The following is an 11,415-nucleotide window of genomic DNA, read 5'->3' as shown; positions in this document are numbered from 1 at the left end:
CTGGGTCCGATATAGGGCTTCTGAGCATGTGTTAGACTTGGGCAGCTTGGTTTTCTAGTGGGAGTCCTAATAGTGGGACCAGAGGATGTCTCTGACTCTGTTGCCTGACTTTGGGTATTTTCCTCCTACTGGGTTGCTTTACTACCTGGAGAGGAGGTGCCTAGTCTTACCACAACTTGATATGCCATGGCTGGATATCCATGGGAGGCCTGACCTTTTTTGAAGAGAAATGGAAGAAGAATGGATGGGAAGGTGGAGGTGGGGTGGTAGGAGAGGACAGAGGGGAAGTGTCAGTTGTAAAATTAATTTTAAGAAATAAAATTTGAGTACTGTTGTTGGAATTATATACCCTTGATAATATACCCTGAATATAAGAGAAAGGTAAGAAAAATAGAAGAAAGGTTTTGAGAGTGAATTCACTATATGATTAGCACACCAATAGATGTGTTTTCATAAACATTGTGTTATATACATTTCACAACTATCTGGTGACTTATAATTGTGACTTTACAAGCTGGTGACCCAGCTTGTAAGAGAGTGGATCTTGTGTCTGGCAGGGAGACTTATGCCTTTCTAATGAGGCTGTTCTTACTCAGAGTACTTTCTCCATGAATGGAAGATGGGTTGAATCTCTGGGTCCACTCAGCACTCATGGTGACTTCAAATGAGCCTCTCACACTTTTCTTTTGGTCCCTGAACAATCTTGTCTCAGAAACGATTTAGAAGTAAGTAAGGAGTTAAAAACCATGAATGAATGATTTCAATGCAAAAACTTGACTTTCCCATTGAGATAAGCAGGACTCTGAGGCAAGGGAATAGAAGCTCAATGCGTACATCGTGGTAAGTGTCACTAAGAGCAGAAGGTGGGCTAAAGGGATGCAGGTCCTAGGATCGCATCATCCTATGATAAGATTGAGGTCCAGGTATCAAGAGATGACCGTTCTGAAGTTGTGGACTATGACCATTAGTCTGGTAGCAAGGAGGCAATTCCATGGAGATCTTTGGCCATGGTGGTGGGAAATATTTCTGGAAGAAAATCAGGAAGGGCAATAGCTCTGATGAGGAAACGTATATTGCAAACAATTGAGAAGTGTAACGGGAAGTCCGAGGCCCAGGCAAATCTAGTTTTCCTCATTTACTAAGTCAATCGGAAGTTGTTTCCTTTGTGGTGAACAGCTATTGCAAGACCTCCATTAAAAGAATAATGATACTGACTTGCATTTCAAGAGTCTAATCCCCATGTTAGAATATATGACAAAGATCTCACTTTCCAAAAACCAAGTTACTTCTATTTTGTAGACTTATATCCAAGGCCTGATGTAGAAGCTCCATGGTGCACAGACTCTGGGGTTCTTTTGTTTTTCATTTGTTTATAAACTACCAATTAAGGGGTGGAGTCATGACTCAGTGGAGAAGAGCATTGGTTGCTCTTTCAGAGGATAGGAGTTCACTTCCCAGCACCCACACTGAGTATCTCACCATCCCTTGTAACTTTAGCTCTGGGAATCTAATGCCTTCTTTGACCTCCACAGGCATTCTCATGCAAGTGTACATTCAAGACATACATATAATCACAAATTGAAGAAAATATCCAATTTGTGTGTTAAATGATCAATATGAGAGAAACAGTAATTTGGAAAATTGTATGTTAATATAAATTCATATCTACATTCTAATAAGGGCTTTCAGTAATAGTCAAAAACAACTGAGGAATATATCAGAAAATACTGTTATTATAAAAGAAGGAAATACATTGGAATACAGAGGTGAGCTGAGGTTGCAACATTAAATGAGATTTCCAGGGTATCTCAGGTTGAAATATTTGAGCAACTATGTGAACATTTGACTCAGTGTGAGACTGTGGAAGCTAACTGTGACGATCTGGAGGAAGATCATTCATGTGGAGGGAACAAGCAGGACAGAGAACCCTAGATCAATGGTTTAGCTGTGTAATGGACAGGAAGAAGAAACGATAACACATAGGTATGTGTAAGTTAATAAAAGAAGTCACAGATGATATAGGGCCAGTGTACAAGATATTGTAGCCCATTACTCAGGCCTTATTAGATGAGATTTCTTGAGAGAGCTTGATATCATAGTGGGAATACATTGATGTGATTTGAATTATAAAAGGATCCCATTGACTCTTTTATTAAGAGGAGCAGGAAAAACAGGAGGTAGAGGAATGGGAGAGGATGGAGAAGGCAGATGGGGAGGAGAGGAAGGAAGAGGCCTAAGCTTTCTTGTCTCCTTTCAGTGATGATAAAACAATGGATTCTTCAGCTGGATCATCATGAGCTTAGCTGAAACCTGAGTGTTTATCATCAAAAAGAGAAGACAGAAGGACTCCATAGTTGTTCCAACCACTAAATTCAATGCCTTCCCAGGCAGCACCCAAATATACAGTGCTCTTCTTCCCACAAATGCCTTCTTCCAAATGATCTCCTAGTACTTAAACTATGGGTCACTTGTGAATCTTATCCCAACAACACCAAATATGATGGAGTCACAACTAAGGTACTTGACTTAATTTAGCACCCATTTCTTTCTCTTTTTTATTTTTTAATTTTTTACTTATTTACTTTACATTTTGCTCACTGCCCTCCTCTTGATCATCCCTTCCCACAGTCTTTCCCCCACTCCTTCTCCTCTGGGCAGGTAGGGGTCCTCCTGGGTATCCCTGCCCCAACTTCCCTCTTTAAGTCTCTGTGAGGCTTTCCCACTGAGGCCAAACAAGGCAGCCCAGCTAGCAGAACATATTCCACATACAGGCAATAGCTTTTTGAATAGCCCCTACTCCACTTGTTCAGGACCCACACGAAGGTCAAGCTGCACATCTGCTACTTATGAGGAGGGAGGCCTGGGTCAAACCCATGTATGTTCTTTGATCGGTTCAGACTCTGAGATTCCCCCCAAGGGTCCAGATTCATTTTCTCTGTTTGCCTTCCTGTGGAAGTCCTGTCCCCTTTGGGGCCCACAATCCCTCTTCCTACTTTTCCATAAGAATCTCCAAGCTCCGTTCACTGTTTGGCTGTGGGTAGCACCCATTTCATTAACCAACGAGCATTGAGCTGAAAACATACAATGATTAACACTGAATAATAGAAGGCATGGGGAAAGCAAAAATTAGTAAGATGTAGTCCTTATCATCAAGAAATTTATAAAATGAATCTACAGAAGAGAAGGAATCAGATGTTTATACAATGAAATTCAACCAAAAGTAGAATGACATTAAAGAAATAAGAACTAAGCAGTCTATTATCAGTCAGATTTCAATAGAACAACAAAGACAGGGGAGGGCAAGTGAAGTCCAAACCACAGCTGTAGGGTTGGGGAAGAAGAGGAAATGCATGGCAAACAAAGATTGATGAGACTGAGTGGGTTTAGACATCCTAGTGGTACACAGAGGGGTGTAACATGATATGAGGTTGGACTGATGGGTTGAGGTCAGACAGTGACAGCCTGAAACCCCAGCAAAGGTGTTTATGCGTCATGCTGCAGGTGCTGAAGAGCTGTTTGAAGGTAGTGAAACTGACACGACTAAATCTTACTTGGGAAACTTACTCTGGCAGTGTGGTGGACAGGAAAGGGAGAGACAACTTAGACAAAATCCTCTTCCTATCTGGGAATTCATAACCCTGAGCTTGTCAGTGGCTCTCTTTTCTAACTAATGTCTCCCTTTTCATCTTCCTATAATGTCCTAGAAGTGTGATGACTTCAGTGAAAATACAATCATTCTGCCCATTTGCACTGAGCCCAGAAGAAGGAAAAAGTAACCCCAATGATGTTTGGAGAATTATGGGATATAAAGGTATTAATCATCGCTCCTGGGCAAAGAAAGATATAGCCCTGAGAAGCTTCTCTGTGTTAGTTCTTATAAAAAGTCTGGGCTTGTGACATATGTCACATCATTTATCCCAACTATACATATCAGGACCCACAGACTAGTAAGGGATTGTCAAGGGCACAGAGATTCTGACCTAGTGTTTCAGTGGCTGGCTTTCTCTATCAATCCAAATCACAGAAAACCCTTCTTGTTCAGTAGAGTGTTTTTAAAAATACTACTTTGGGCCTATTTCTTGGGCGAAAGTTGACTGGAAAAGATGGTCAGTATTGTTCCTTATACCTAACATATTTTTTCTTTTTTTCCTTTTTTTTTCTTTTTTTTTTTTTTTTTTTTTTTTTTTTTTTTTTTTTTTTTTTGGAGCTGGGGACCGAACCCAGGGCCTTGCGCTTGCCAGGCGAGCGCTCTACCACTGAGCTAAATCCCCAACCCACCTAACATATTTTAAAGCTTGCATTCTTTAGGCCTAATGACATTTGACACTCATCTACATACATTCACTCAAATTACAGCATTAATGAGTCTCATGAAGACTTTGAATAGTGTGTGATTGAACTAGATAACCTTTGTACCTGGACTTTGTGAAAGACAAAGACTATCTTGGCTAAAGAATAATAAAATATATCATTTATTCATACTACAAAGGAGGGTAAGACAAACAGATGTAATTCTTCAAATGTTTGTAGTTCAGAAAAAGGCCACCTCTATATTTTCCTAATTCTTTCCTATCGTGCCTTTAAAGAACTTGCTATTGATTTGCTTTAATGGCAATTTTAGCTACTCGTTCCTAAGTTTCTCCAACATCTTGTGTTTTAATTTAGAGGGAAGTAAAACATAATAGAATGAAACATTATAAGGCACACAGCAAAATCTCTTATCTGTGTTTTCTCTACCCCACAGCAACAACTTGCCAATTGCAAAATATCTGTTAGAGCGCAGGTCATTGCCCTATTAGCTGGGTTTGTTGAAGAGCCTTCCCCGAGCCAGGACCAATAATCACTGACAGGCAATGCAGACATCCATGACAGGTTCTGGGAATGAATTACCTTAGTTAGAAAGTCACCAAATCTTAGCCATAAATTACCGTGGCAGTAGCCACTGGAGCAAGCCTGGCTTCTATACAGATCTGTTTCCCTATTTAGAGCTCTCCTGTGTGCCTAGGGCTAAAAACCCCTGGAAGGAGTCCATCATTATGATATTGAAAGCTTTCTGCTTTTCAAGGATGTTTTCATTCTTCAAGTACATACTGGCTGAGAAACTGAGTATACTCTAAAGAAAAGCAGGCTGAAATCACACTAATCATCTTGGGAAAAACACTTCTCTGTTGGTAAAACCCTTTCCCATTTACAAATGTTCTCAGAAAGGAGACTAGTAAATAAACGGAAAATCAGGGCAGGATACAGCAGAGCTTTCTCTGCCTCCCTTTTATTGAGTAATATCAATGGTAATTTCACAAAGGCTTGTGCATCCCTAAGTTAGTTATTGCACAAAATATTTATGCTAAAGATAGTTGATCTAGAGCATAATGTATTCTGGGCTCTGTATCTGCAGAGTCAAGCTGTGTAGAAAAGAAGCCCCTTAGTTGCATGGAGCTGTTGATCTTTGAAATGGATGAAGGCTAAGTTGCTGTGCTTAGAAGAGCAAAACCACAAATCCTGAAGACTAAGTACTAAAGGGAAGATTTAAATATTATTTCCTTAACAATTTCATATTGCATGCATACTGAAATAGCACAGTCGGTGATACAATTCATGTTTAAGCACACAGAATAGAATAAAATATACTAGAAAAAACTCTACCTGCCTCTTTTAAATGTTAAAGTGTGACAACTAAATGGTTTAAATTCATGATTAAGTTAATTCGGCCTTTTATTACATGTTGTACTAGCCACTGGTCTATTGCTGGGATAAAACACCATGACAAAAGAAATGTATAAGCAAGTATGTCATTATACTGACAGTTCCAGAGGGTTAAAGTGAGTCCATGATGATGGAACAAGGGCCTGGTGGCAGAAGCAGCAGAAAATTCATATCTCAAACCATATCAGGGGGCAGAGAGGCACACTGGGGTTGGGTGTATGGCATGCTTGGAAGTGTTTTTTGTTTTTTTTTAATCAGAGATTACCAAGGAACATTATCACAGTACAAAAGTGTCTAAAGGCAGGACCATTAGGATTTTTTGAATTACATATTGCATATGTAGATACACTTCATAGACGTGAGTTTGATATGGTTTCTATTGTTTGAAGACCATGGCATCAGGCCTTTAAAGATAAGAAAAAATTTAGTCATGACTCCATAAGTTCTGGAATTTTCTTTGTTAGTTTTATGAATTATTTATTATTATTATTTTTATTAACTTTTTAAATTTAGCTTACAGAGTAAATGAAAGTGGTTTCATTATGGCCTTTCACATATTATACTTCTTTCTCATTCATTCTCTCTCTTCCTGCTGTTCCTTGTGCTGACTGACTTCTTGTGGCTGGTTTCCCAACTCATCCTCAAGTTTTCCATCTATCACTGAGAAACTTTTCAATACAATATTTTGACCTCATCAATTGCTATAGACCTGATTAAGCTATGTCTATGTCATGGTTTAATTATAAAATTACTGTTAAGAAACTTTCTGATACAATATTTTGGCTTCATTGATTACTATAAACCTGGTTAAGCTACTAATATCCTCATATTTTAATAATGGCAGGCCTATTTGTTAAATAGACTTGAGATTTAGACAACCATGATGTGCAATTGCAATGCAAGTTGAATACCTATATATATGCAATGAACAAGAATATGCATTACTGCTTATGAAACAAGAGATTAATAGCCATGTGCAGTGTGTCTTGATCAGTATAAGAACTAAAGGAATTACAGATAAAAACATTAGCATCATATAATAATTCTGGGTATACTCATGGGATCTGACACAAAATGAATGAATCTGCCAGGCAAATCATAGCAGTCAATAGAAAGATTCTGATGTATATTCTAGGTGAATAAATCAAAGACTAGAAAATCATGTTGCTAGAACTTTCCATAGGGAACAGAGGACTAATAAATACTTGAAACTTTTTCAACAAACTTAGCCATCAGGAAAATAGAATTTTACAACTGCTTTGTGATTCTAGCTCACCCCAGCCAAATGCCTTTCATCAAATGGACAACAAATGTTGACAAGAATATATATATTTTTATATGCCAATGATGGCAGTGTAAACTGGCACAGCCACTGTTAAAACCAGTATGCAGTTTTATCAGAAAAATAAGAGTAGAACTACTACATGACTGAGCTAGGGCACCTTTGGATATATACTTGAAAGCCTCTAGTCAATCTATAACATAAATTTTGTAACATGTATGCTTACTATTATATTATTCATAATAACCAGGAAATGGAGTCTGCTTAGAGGCACAAACAATGAACGAATGAATGAATGAATGAATGAATGTGAATGAATAAATGAAAGAATGAAGAAAGTGTGGATACACTAGGATTTCAGGTGGCTAATATGAAAAAGGGGATTATGGATTTATTAGAAGAGTATTTGGAACTGGAAATCACCATGTTGAGTTAAACAAACCTGACTCAGACAAGTACCATATATATTTTGTGATTATTATATATAGAATCTACTTTTTAAACTATGCATATATATATGTATATATATGTGTGTGTGTGTGTGTGTGTGTGTGTGTGTGTGTGTGTGTGTCTTAGGGTTTTACTGCTATGAAGAGACACCATGAAAAAGGCAATTATTATAAGAACAACATTTAATTGGGGCTGAGAAGTTCAGTTCAGTACCATCAAGGCAGGAAAAAAGCAGCTTCCAGGCAGGCATGGTGCTCAGAGTCACTCAAGTTGTTTTTTCTCTGTTTTTTGCTGTTTGGTGTTCAGCTTCCAGGTTCTAGAAAGCCAGGATTTCTTTGGACTGTGGGGACTTCAATAGATTAGAGTTCAGTTCCAGCTTTGCGATTTTTGAGCTGTTTGGAAAGGGATTCATCTTTCAAATTTACTGCCTCGCTCTTGTGAAAACCTTTGTCTGGCAATTCTTAGGTGATTGGTATCCCATTGCTCCAAAACCCTTTTTTAAAATTGTTTTACTAGATATATTTCTTTACTTACATTTCCAATGTTATTCCCCTTCCCAGTTTCCTGTCCATAAGCCCCAATTCCCTCCCCTCCCCCTCCACCATACAGGTATTCCCCCTACACATCCCCCTTATTTATAATAGCCAGAAGCTGGAAAGAACCCAGATGCCCTTCAACAGAGGAATGGATACAGAAAATGTGGTACATCTACACAATGGATTACTACTCAGCTATCAAAAACAATGACTTCATGAAACTCATACGCAAATGGATGGAACTGGAAAATATCATCCTGAGTGAGGTTACTCAATCACAGAAAAACACACTTGGTATGCACTCATTGATAAGTGGATATTAGCCAAAAGACTCGAATTACCCAAGATGCAATCCACAGACCACAGGAAGCTCAAGAAGAAGGATGACCAAAATGCGGATGTTCCCACTCCTTCTTAAAAAGGGGGAAAAATATCCATAGGAGGGGATATGGAAGCAAAGTTTAAAGCAGTGATTCAAGGAATGGCCATTCAGAGCCTGATCCACATGTGGCCCATATATATACAGCCACCAAAACTAGATAAGATTGCTGAAGCTAGAAAATGCATGCTGAAAGGGACCGGATATGGATCTCTCCTGAGAGACACATCCAGAGCATGTCCTATACAGCTCGGCAGCAAACCACTGAACTGAGAATAGGACCCCCTTGGGGGGAATTAGAGGAAGGATTGAAAGAGTTGAAGGAGACAGGTCTTCCTGGTTGCTGCCGCTGCAGAGAGCCCGTGGGGAGCACCCCACGAGCAAACCTGAGCCTCGGGACCACAGGTAAGACCAAATTTTCTGCTGCAAGAAAGTTGCCTGGTGAGCTTGGGACACAGGAAAGCAGAATTTCTCTAGGACCGGGCACGTTCTGTGTTTACCGGAAGTCCCACACCCGCGGATCCCGGCCCGCAGCAGCTCTCTGCTCCCAGACCCGGTGAGAGAGAGACCCAACCGCCTGGTCAGGTGGGCACTCCTGAGGCTGCAGAGCGGAAGAGACCACCAACTCTGCTCACCCCTGCCCACATCCCTGGCCCAAGAGGAAACTGTATAAGGCCTCTGGGCTCCCGTGGGGAAGGGCCCAGGAGCGGCAGGACCCCTGTGCCTGAGACACCGCCGGAACCTGAAAGAAACAGACCGGATAAACAGTTCTCTGCACCCAAATCCCGTGGGAGGGAGAGCTAAACCTTCAGAGAGGCAGACAAGCCTGGGAAACCAGAAGAGACTGCTCCCTGCACACACATCTCGAACGCCAGAGGAAAAAGCCAAAGACCATCTGGAACCCTGGTGCACTGAAGCTCCCGGAAGGGGCGGCACAGGTCTTCCTGGTTGCTGCTGCTGCAGAGAGCCCCTGGGCAGCACCCCACGAGCGAACCTGAGCCTCGGGACCACAGGTAAGACCAAATTTTCTGCTGCAAGAAAGCTGCCTGGTGAACTCAAGACACAGGCCCACAGGAACAGCTGAAGACCTGTAGAGAGGAAAAACTACACGCCCGAAAGCAGAACACTCTGTCCCCATAACTGACTGAAAGAGAGGAAAACAGGTCTACAGCACTCCTGACACACAGGCTTATAGGACAGTCTAGCCACTGTCAGAAATAGCAGAACAAAGTAACACTAGAGATAATCTGATGGCGAGAGGCAAGCGCAGGAACCCAAGCAACAGAAACCAAGACTACATGCCATCATCGGAGCCCAATTCTCCCACCAAAACAAACATGGAATATCCAAACACACCAGAAAAGCAAGATCTAGTTTCAAAATCATATTTGATCATGATGCTGGAGGACTTCAAGAAAGACATGAACACACTTAGGGAAGCACAGGAAAACATTAATAAACAAGTAAAAGCCTACAGAGAGGAATCGCAAAAATCCCTGAAAGAATTCCAGGAAAACACAATCAAACAGTTGAAGGAATTAAAAATGGAAATAGAAGCAATCAAGAAAGAACACATGGAAACAACCCTGGATATAGAAAACCAAAAGAAGAGACAAGGAGCTGTAGATACAAGCTTCACCAACAGAATACAAGAGATGGAAGAGAGAATCTCAGGAGCAGAAGATTCCATAGAAATCATTGACTCAACTGTCAAAGATAATGTAAAGCGGAAAAAGCTACTGGTCCAAAACATACAGGAAATCCAGGACTCAATGAGAAGATCAAACCTAAGGATAATAGGTATAGAAGAGAGTGAAGACTACCAGCTCAAAGGACCAGTAAATATCTTCAACAAAATCATAGAAGAAAACTTCCCTAACCTAAAAAAAGAGATACCCATAGACATAAAAGAAGCCTACAGAACTCCAAATAGATTGGACCAGAAAAGAAACACCTCCCGTCACATAATTGTCAAAACACCAAACGCACAAAATAAAGAAAGAATATTAAAAGCAGTAAGGGAAAAAGGTCAAGTAACATATAAAGGGAGACCTATCAGAATCACACCAGACTTCTTGCCAGAAACTATGAAGGCCAGAAGATCCTGGACTGATGTCATACAGACCCTAAGAGAACACAAATGCCAGCCCAGGTTACTGTATCCAGCAAAACTCTCAATTAACATTGATGGAGAAACCAAGATATTCCATGACAAAACCAAATTTACACAATATCTTTCTACAAATCCAGCACTACAAAGGATAATAAATGGTAAAGCCCAACATAAGGAGGCAAGCTATACCCTAGAAGAAGCAAGAAACTAATCGTCTTGGCAACAAAACAAAGAGAATGAAAGCACACAAACATAACCTCACATCCAAATATGAATATAAAGGGAAGCAATAATCACTATTCCTTAATATCTCTCAATATCAATGGCCTCAACTCCCCAATAAAAAGACATAGATTAACAAACTAGATACGCAATGAGGACCCTGCATTCTGCTGCCTACAGGAAACACACCTCAGAGACAAAGACAGACACTACCTCAGAGTGAAAGGCTGGAAAACAACTTTCCAAGCAAATGGTCAGAAGAAGCAAGCTGGAGTAGCCATTCTAATATCAAATAAAATCAATTTCCAACTAAAAGTCATCAAAAAAGATAAGGAAGGACACTTCATATTCATCAAAGGAAAAACCACCAAGATGAACTCTCAATCCTAAATATCTATGCCCCAAATACAAGGGCACCTACATACGTAAAAGAAACCTTACTAAAGCTCAAAACACACATTGCACCTCACACAATAATAGTGGGAGACTTCAACACCCCACTCTCATCAATGGACAGATCATGGAAACAGAAATTAAACAGTGATGTCGACAGACTAAGAGAAGTCATGAGCCAAATGGACTTAACGGATATTTATAGAACATTCTATCCTAAAGCAAAAGGATATACCTTCTTCTCAGCTCCTCATGGTACTTTCTCCAAAATTGACCATATAATTGGTCAAAAAACGGGCCTCAACAGGTACAGAAAGATAGAGATAATCCCATGCAT

At 40.1% G+C, this 11,415-nt stretch overlaps 1 non-coding gene across 1 annotated transcript; it reads right to left on the bottom strand.

The window, feature by feature from the left end:
• Positions 1-4,200: 4,200 nt before the first annotated feature.
• Positions 4,201-4,273, bottom strand: Trnaa-ggc3 (transfer RNA alanine (anticodon GGC) 3). The gene has a single exon. It is a non-coding gene; the product is annotated as a tRNA-Ala (tRNA).
• Positions 4,274-11,415: the final 7,142 nt, after the last annotated feature.

Source organism: Rattus norvegicus, chromosome 3, assembly GCF_021556685.1.
Source record: "Rattus norvegicus strain SHRSP/BbbUtx chromosome 3, alternate assembly SHRSP_T2T, whole genome shotgun sequence".
Taxonomy (NCBI): domain Eukaryota; kingdom Metazoa; phylum Chordata; class Mammalia; order Rodentia; family Muridae; genus Rattus; species Rattus norvegicus.
This window is presented reverse-complemented; position numbering and strand designations above follow the sequence as displayed.